At 41.2% G+C, this 9,425-nt stretch overlaps 1 non-coding gene and 1 pseudogene across 1 annotated transcript; both read left to right on the top strand.

Moving 5' to 3' along the window:
- Positions 1 to 154, top strand: LOC149152423 (5.8S ribosomal RNA). The gene has a single exon (XR_016263986.1). It is a non-coding gene; the product is annotated as a 5.8S ribosomal RNA (ribosomal RNA).
- A 247-nt stretch (positions 155 to 401) lies between these two features.
- LOC149152422 (25S ribosomal RNA) lies at positions 402 to 4,018 on the top strand (annotated as a pseudogene).
- The last annotated feature ends 5,407 nt before the right edge of the window (positions 4,019 to 9,425 follow it).

Below are 9,425 nucleotides of genomic sequence, written 5' to 3'. Positions count from 1 at the left end.
GAATCTCGGCAATGGATATCTCGACTCTTGTTACGATGAAGAATGTAGCGAAATGTGATACTTAGTGTGAATTGCAGAATCTCATGAATCATTGAGTTTTTGAACGCAATTTTCACCTGAGGCCTTGATCGAGGGCACGTCTGTCTAGGCATCATATCCCATTCAAACACACTCCTTGCAATATGTTAGGGAGCAGCGGAGCTGGTCATCCATGCCCAATGTGGTGCGGTTGGCTGAAATACCTCAAGCAATGTTTCGTGGCATGCATCAATGAGCAGTTATCTTGTTACCTTAGATGGGAAGTCAATGTTATATGATGCGGGCTTTTTGTGGCATCGCTTGAACTTTCTTTTCTCTCTCTTGTCCTCCCATCGGGTAGGGAAGATTTAGCTCCATCTTTGCGACCTCAGCTTAGGCGTGAACACCCGCTGAGTTTAAGCATATAACTAAGCGGAGGAAAAGAAACTTAGAAGGATTCCCCTAGTAGCGGCAAGCAAACCGGGAAGAGCCCAGCATGAAAATCGAGTGGCAACATCAAATGAATTGTATTCTATAGAAGCATCTCAACAGTGGACCTAGGCCAAGTCTCTTGGAAGGGGGTGCCTGAAAGAGTGACAACCCTGTCGGACCGGGACCCTACCGCATCATGAGGCATTGTCGATGAGTCAGGTTGTTTGGGAATGTAGCTCTAATTAGGTGGTAAATTTCGTCCAAGGCTAAATACGGGTGAGAGACCAATAGAGAACAAGTATCGCGAGGGAAAGATGAAAAGGACTTTGAAAAGAGATTTAAGGAGTGCTTGAAATTATCGAGAGGGAAGTGGATGGAGGCTGTTGAGGCGTCTCGGTCAGATGTGGAATGGCTTAGGCTAGTCTGCCACTTGACTTGAGGTGTAAACCAACATGGGCTACTGCATTGTCATAAGCGCGGGTGGATTACTTCCTATCGGTTTGTCATTTTAGTGGTCAAGGAATGAAGAGTGCGCCCTTGTGGTGGGCTGTGTGTAACTGTGCACTCGTGGTGTTGGTTGGCGAGCTTTCCATTTGACCCATCTTGAAACATGGACCAAGGAGTCTAACATGGGTGCGAGTTGGCGAGTTTGAAAACCTGTGAGGTGTAAGGAAGCTGATGGGCAAGATCCCCTCTCTAGGGGGGTGCATCATCGATCGACCTTGAGCTTATGTGAAAGGTTCGAGTGCAAGCACACCTGTTGGGACCCGAAAGATGGTGAACTATGCTTGAGCAAGGTGAAGCCAGAGGAAACTCTAGTGGAGACTCGTAGTGATACTAACATGCAAATCGTTCTTTTGAATTAGGTATAGGGAAGAAAGACTAATCAAACCATATAGTACCTGGTTTCCTCTGAAGTTTTCCTCAGGTTAGCTAGAGCTCACGCTCGATTTTTATCAGGTAAAGCAAATGATTAGAGACATTGGGTGCATAACGCCCTCGACCTATTCTCAAACTTTAAATAGGTAAAAGGGTGCGGCTACTCCATTGAGCCATGCCATGGAATCAAGAGCTCCAAGTGGGCCATTTTTGGTAAGAAGAACTAGCGATGCAAGATGAACCAAAAGTTGAGTTACGGTGTTGAATTGTGTGCTAACCTAGATCCCACAAATGGTGTTGGTTGATTAAGACAGCAAGATGGTGTTCATGGAAATCGTAATCCACTAAGGAGTGTGTAACAACTCACCTTCCAAATCAACTAGCCCCAAAAACGGATGGTGTTACAGCGTGCAACCTATACTTGACCGTCGGAGCAATTGCCCTACTCCGATGAGTAGGAGGATGTAGGGCCCATTGAGAAACCTCGGGCATGAGCTTGGGTGGATTGGCCCCTGGTGCAGATCTTGGTGGTAGTAGAAAATATTCAAATGAGAACTTTGAAGACCGAAGTGGGGAAAGGTTCCATGTGAACAACACTTGGACATGGGTTAGTCGATCCTAAGAGACGGGGAAGCCTTGTATCAAGGGTGCACTTTGCACGAGCATTGAAAGGGAATCAGGTTAATATTCCCAAACCTAGATATAGTAGCAGGTAAAAAAGTTAGGAAATCCAGAGACGTCGTCAGGGGTCCCGGGAAGAGTTATCTTTCCTTTTTAACAACTTGCCCACCAAGGAAAATTTTAAGGATGGAAAATTTTCTTGAATTTTAAAACATTGGCGAATCTCACTAATACCTAATATGCAAACTATAAAATGTTTATTGATATATTTGTAAAATTATTCAAATTTATAATGATTTTATATATAGTCTCTATATAATGTTGGCGATTTTTAAGGTAAAATGGTTTTATATTCTAAAATTTGGGCGAATAATCTTTTATAAAAATTGGAAATTGGCGAATATTTTTTGTGGAAAATCATGCAAAATTAGCCCACTGGGCGAACATTAGCCCCTAAAATTTTCCATGTTGCCCACCTTGGAATCAGTTCACCCGGAGATAGGGTAAAGAATCTGGAAGAGAACTGCATGTCTTGTAGTGTCCGATGCACACTTGGTAGCCCTTAAAAATCTAGAGGACCAAGTACCGTTCATGCCTGGTCGTACTTGTAACCGCATCAAGTCTCCAAGGTGAACAACCTTTGGTCAATAGAACAATGTAGGTAAGGGAAGTCAGCAAAATAGATCCATAACTTCAGGAAAAGAATTGGCTCTAAGGGTTGGGCCTATGGGTTTGTACGCTCAACTTGTGGGCTGTCGATAGTCTACCCGAGTTTCTCTTATAGTGAGGTGGGTAGTCACTTACTGATTGGGCTACAAGCGTAGAATGCCTCTTGTCGGGGACTTTTTCCTAGGTGTCGAACAGTCGACTCAAAACTGGTATGGACAAGGGGAATCCTATTGTTTAATTAAAACAAATCATTTTGATGGTCCCTGAAAATGATAACGCAATGTGATTTCTGCCCAGTGCTCTGAATGTCAAAGTGAAGAAATTCAACCAAGCGTGGGTAAATGATGAGGGTAACTATGACTCTCTTAAGGTATTCAAATGCCTCGTCATCTTATTAGTGACATGCATGAATGGATTAATGAGATTCTCACTATCCCTATCTACTATCTAGTGAAACCACAACCAAGGGAATGGGCTTGGTAGAATCAGTGGGGAAAGAAGACCTTGTTGAGCTTGACTCTAGTCCGACTTTGTGAAATGACTTGAGAGGTGTAGAATAAGTGGGATTCATTTTCGGTGCAAGTGAAATACCACTACTTTTAAAGTTATTTTACTTATTCCGTGGGGTAGGGATAGGGCATTGCCCATGTTTTTGGCCTTAAGGCACGTTTTGGCGAGTCGATCCGAGTAGAAGACATTGTCAGGTGGGGAGTTTTGCTAAGGTGGCACATCTATTAAAAGATAATGTAGGTGTCCTAAGATGAGCTCAACGGGAACAAAAATCTCATGTGGAACAAAAGGGTGAAAGCTCATTTGGTTTTGATTTTCCATACGAATACAAACCGTGAAAGCATGGCCTATTGATCCATTAGATTTTCAAAATTTGAAGATAGAGGTGTCAGAAAAGTTACCACAACGATACCTGGCTTGTGGCAGCCAAGTGTTCATAGTGACGTTGCTTTTTTATCCTTCGATGTCGGCTCTTCCTATCATTGTGAATCAGAATTCACCAAGTGTTGGATTGTTCACCCACCAATAGGGAACGTGAGTTGGTTTTATACCATCATGAGATATGTTAGTATTACCCTACTGATGCACCACACCGCAATAGTAATTCAACTTAATACGAGAGGAAATGTTGATTCACACAATCAATCATCCCGCTTGTTATAGACATTTTTGGGTACTGCAACCCCAAGCATAAAATGTCCATAAACCAAGGGCTCCTAAGTCCTTAAAAGTGTTTTTCCAACCCCTAAAGGAACAAGGTCAACTGATTACAGCTTCTCCCAGAAGTTCTCCATGAAAAACTACTCAAAAATGGTCAAAACAGGATCATTTCACTTGCTCCATAGGCAAAGTGCGTTGCATCTCACCTAAGTACACTCAGTGGGTGCGTTGCATTTTAAAAAGCCCTTCTATGGGGTGCGATGGGCGAGAAGAGACAAATGGAAATGTCAATCCGCAAGGTGGAGAAGCATAGAATCTTCCAGAAACTTCTACTGTGACACTTGCCTTTCCGAATTCGACCAGGGATGAGTAAGAGATCATCAATCTCCAAGTGGAAGCAAGAACTATTAGAGGGAAGACACTAATCAAATCACAAGCTGACTCATCTTCCTTACAGATATCTATATATGGATCCCTCATCCAAAAGATCCAGAGGCTGGAATTTTGCATCTTGTAAGGAATTGTTGTTGGTTTCTTGAGGCAACATCATAGTGTTGGGTGATCTAAGCTTTGCATGAGGTGAAGAAGGGCTTACTTGCTGAGAGGATGATGCTAGGTCAGAACAATTGGCTGTAACTCTCTTGGCTCTTTCTTGATTATCAATAAAGCTATTCAAGTTTTCCTCCATACTCTTGTGTAATCTATGTATTGTGCATTTGTATGGTCAATTTACATCTAATCCTAGATTGTTTATGATAATAGATCCATGTTCTTGTATAGTGTTATGCTGCTTTGATTCTACAGGTACTTTGTAAAGCTGGGTATAAAAGGAAGCAAGTAGCAAAGGACTATCAGAAGAGAGAGGAATCAAACAAGGAACCAAGCGCAAGACAGAGGTTGGTATCCTTTATTCTTCTCTCATCTATCTTTCATAAAGGAAAACAAAAGTAGTTTTACTTTGTTTGTTTCTAAGGTAGCTACCACGCCTTAGTGGGATTAGCAGTTCTGCATAGACACTTTTCTCTGTAACAAAATGGCGACTCCACTGGGGAGCGACTAGGTTGTTTGTTTATTTACATTTGTTTACTTTATAAACTTACAGACGGAGCCTGAAGTTGAGCCAGGTAGCCGTCGAACTGCATTTTCTATGCAAATGCAAAGTAGATAAATGCCGCTTCAGTCAATCTCCGGGTTTTGTTTATTAATTAAACAACTGATTTACAAACTCTCTAATTGCCCTTGTGGTAGCTCTAGTAACCTCATTAGATCTACCCCTATTGTTGATTTACTAATTACCACTTGCTGTCGTGGCAGAAAAAGTCGTTTGTGCGGACACATCTGACCTCCCTAGGAGTCTAAACTCTCTAGCGACAAACAAGACAAAATGGAACTATCTTTCTCTAAATACATCTTTCAAAACATGAAAACTACAAGTGTTTAGGCTTACCTTATTCCAAAACGCTGTTGTTGTAGTCCGTCCTTGCCGATCCGGATGAGCTCCTCCTTCACATCAATTCCTGTAACCACAAACAATCAAACAATTACCAAGCACTTGCATTTCATATAATAAAACATATATTCAACATGCAGACCAAGGAACACATGAAATAACTCATTAACACAAGCTATTGAGAAAAATGAACCAGTTTGTATTAATAACGAAACAAAGGAACTCTTACAACCTGGCCTTGGTGTTGTGCAAGATCCTCCCAGGGTCCATCAAGGGTTTTCCTCTACTTTGACAAAGCTCACCCACTTCCAAGTAGAATCAAGCAAAGACAATCTCTCCTCACAAGGTTCTAAATGGGAGTCCTAATTCCTGCAGCATTTACCCAAAGAAAATGTATAGCTTCAACCTCTTCTCCCTTTGGCTCAATGCCTTTATTTATAGTGCTGTAAAGAGGTTATTCAGGTCCACCATCAATGGGATAATCCCCCTCTTTGGGTGGGATAGCTCCCTTATTGATGGGATAAGTTCCTCCTTAATAGGGATACATGAACCAACTAGAGGCGCATCCATTTCATCAAACCGACCTCTAGAATGTTCTAGAAGTAACCACAAGTAACTTTTTTTAAGATGAAACTTGCGCATTTTGCCTTTTACAGAAGGACGCACCTGTCCCTTAACATACAGAGCGTCCAAAGACGCAGCTTTTGTGAACATTGGGAGCGTCCCCGCAGGTAAGGCTTGAGAGAACCTGCGTCCCCAGAGATAAACACATTTTTTACAAGACTCTCTCTCTTCTTTGAGTTTGAGATGGATAGCAGAGGCATAAGACTTGCCTAAGAGGGTAGCATGACTGTTGATTGAGCCATACTAACTGTAAATAGTCATGGTGACATTTTTTAGTGTAACAGATTGCCCCCTAAAGTGCGAAGCCTGGAATAGATTAGGGTTTTGTAATTCTAGGAAGGGTGAAGCGCTTTATCATTTCGAGGATTGTCTTGTGGAGTACCTGGTTGGAACCTGCAATTTTCAACACAAAATACATGTATAAGATTATATCATCACTGAGGTAGGCATTCCCATACTCAGATTTAAAAAACTTTAACTAATGGACTAACTACTCTGATACAGGAATGATCTTGCAGTACATCATTTTCATAGACTTTTGTAGACACAGTATGGACGCAGCCATCTGTTTACGATTAGTCTACATAGATAATGAATACAAAACTCCTCGCAGCCTGGATGGTGGAAACTATATCCAGGGTCTTCATTTCTACTTCTCGAATTGGCACGATTCTAGCCATGTGATTAAATGAGTTGATGTCGAGCATGGTAGAAACCACTTGATTACCAGTCGATGATGTAAACTGTTAACAAGTGTGAGAGAAACCACCAGTAATATCAATGGTTCTCAAAGTACCCAGTACAATCCATGAGATGTGAATAAATGAATTGATGTCGAACACTTCACGGAATCCTTTGATCGAAAGTCAATGATGTAAACTGACGTCAAAGGCGAGAAACCTGCCATTGATGCATGCAGACTTCAAGGTATTGTCGATTCCTAAGTCATCTTTCTAGATAATGTGTTGATGTCGATAGAAAGCGACCCGTTGCAGGCAAGCCCACAACACGAAATCATTGCTCAAGTTGAAGAAATGTTTGCTGTAAGGACCGACTCCAGGGATGGTCAAATGGATGACAAGTATTTTGCAGATGAAAGTTTTGCTCGCAGACCTCTTGAACACATAACGACACGACAGATGGCTTGGTGACGAATAACTCAGAGTTAATCCCGAAACCCGGCTAAAGACTTTCAAAGTGATTTGGTCAACTGTGAGGTAAAAGATTTCCCAACCCAGGTGAATGAAAAAGTGTCGTGTTCAAGAGTGGTAATAAAGTTTCTTCTGAGACAAAAGGTGAAAAATAGGTTCATTCTTCTCTCTTTTCCCCCACCATTTCTGGCAAGTACCTCTTTATTTTTAACAAGCTTGAGGAGGATAACATATGCTTGATTGTAAGCTCATCCTTCGGACGAGTCCAACCTAGTTTAAATTCGAACCCTAGGAAGGAGTGGTTCATTCCTGTTTGTAATTGAACAGGTCCTCTACTGTAAAAGTTTAACGAGCCCAGTATAGGAGAAACTCGGCGTTTTTCAATTTTAGAGAGTCTGAAAAAACTAAAGGAGACTCCACGTTGAACTTTTTCGTACATTTGTGTCCCTCAAGCCCGAAAAAGTATAAACTCATACTTGGGGGAACCGCTTGATCTTGCGACCAAGGAGTACTTTCATAATAGTGTCGTTGACCTGAAAAGTAAAAAGTGATCAAGGACACGTCGTTTTATTTCCAGTATCGAGTTTGAAACGACAAAAACCCGACAAACTTTTCCTGTTTTTACGGTCAGAAAAGGGCTATAAGGGGACCGTCTTTTAATTCTGTTTTAACGAGTGTAAAAGAAACGCTCGGCAATCTTTTCATGTTTTAGGAGTCAGAAAAGGGCTTAAAAGATGACTCTGATGTTTCACTTTTTCGTAAGTTTTAACGAGTTCGAAAAAGGGATAAAAATGTACTCATGGTTTTCACTTTTTCGTAAGTTTTAATGAGTTAGAAAAAGGGATAAAAATGTACTCATGTGGCCGACTTTCAATTTAATTTACGAGTAGGAAAAGACGGAAAGAACTCGGCATTTTCATTTGTTTTACGAGAATGAAAGATAGCAAAATAATCTCGGTATTTTCATGAGTTTAACGAGTCTTGAAAATAACTAAAATTGACTCGAGATAGGTTTCATTTTTACAAAAGCTTGAAACAGATAAAAACTATGCTTCAAAGTAGTTTCATTTTTTCACAAGCTTGAAACAGAGAAAAACTGTGCTTGATGCCCCCTAGCTTCCTTTCATTCAACCAGTCGGATGAAATGAAGGTTGAGTTACGAGATCATTCGAAAGACTCGACCTAAAACAAAAACTGAAATAACTAACCTAAATATACAACCTAACATCTATGAGATCTAGTCAAACTCTCGACTCAATTAGAGGAGGATTTGTTTCATTTTTTAACGAGCATGACACAGGAAAAGAACTATGCTCGGATTCGGTTTCATGTTTACGCAAGCTTGAAACGAAAAACTATGCTTGTTATAATTCACATGCCCCCAGCATAATGACGCAAAACGAGGTACATGCCAATTTGTCGTGGCGGAAAAAGTCGTTTGTGCGGACACATCTGACCTCCCTAGGAGTCTAAACTCTCTAGCGACAAACAAGACAAAATGGAACTATCTTTCTCTAAATACACCTTTCAAAACATGAAAACTACAAGTGTTTAGGCTTACCTTATTCCAAAACGCTGTTGTTGTAGTCCGTCCTTGCCGATCCGGATGAGCTCCTCCTTCACATCAATTCCTGCAACCACAAACAATCAAACAATTACCAAGCACTTGCATTTCATATAATAAAACATATATTCAACATGCAGACCAAGGAACACATGAAATAACTCATTAACACAAGCTATTGAGAAAAATGAACCAGTTTGTATTAATAACGAAACAAAGGAACTCTTACAACCTGGCCTTGGTGTTGTGCAAGCTCCTCCCAGGGTCCATCAAGGGTTTTCCTCTACTTTGACAAAGCTCACCCACTTCCAAGTAGAATCAAGCAAAGACAATCTCTCCTCACAAGGTTCTAAATGGGAGTCCTAATTCCTGCAGCATTTACCCAAAGAAAATGTATAGCTTCAACCTCTTCTCCCTTTGGCTCAATGCCTTTATTTATAGTGCTGTAAAGAGGTTATTCAGGTCCACCATCAATGGGATAATCCCCCTCTTTGGGTGGGATAGCTCCCTTATTGATGGGATAAGTTCCTCCTTAATAGGGATACATGAACCAACTGGAGGCGCATCCATTTCATCAAACCGACCTCTAGAATGTTCTAGAAGTAACCACAAGTAACTTTTTTTAAGATGAAACTTGCACATTTTGCCTTTTACAGAAGGACGCACCTGTCCCTTAACATACAGAGCGTCCAAAGACGCAGCTTTTGTGAACATTGGGAGCGTCCCCGCAGGTAAGGCTTGAGAGAACCTGCGTCCCCAGAGATAAACACATTTTTTACAAGACTCTCTCTCTTCTTTGAGTTTGAGATGGATAGCAGAGGCATAAGACTTGCCTAAGAGGGTAGCA

This window comes from Pinus tabuliformis, chromosome 9 (assembly GCF_031772625.1).
Source record: "Pinus tabuliformis cultivar Carrire ecotype Pingquan chromosome 9, CPIR1, whole genome shotgun sequence".
Taxonomy (NCBI): Eukaryota; Viridiplantae; Streptophyta; class Pinopsida; order Pinales; family Pinaceae; genus Pinus; species Pinus tabuliformis.
The sequence above is the reverse complement of the archived record's forward strand: the minus strand, read 5'-3'. Positions and strand labels throughout refer to the sequence as shown.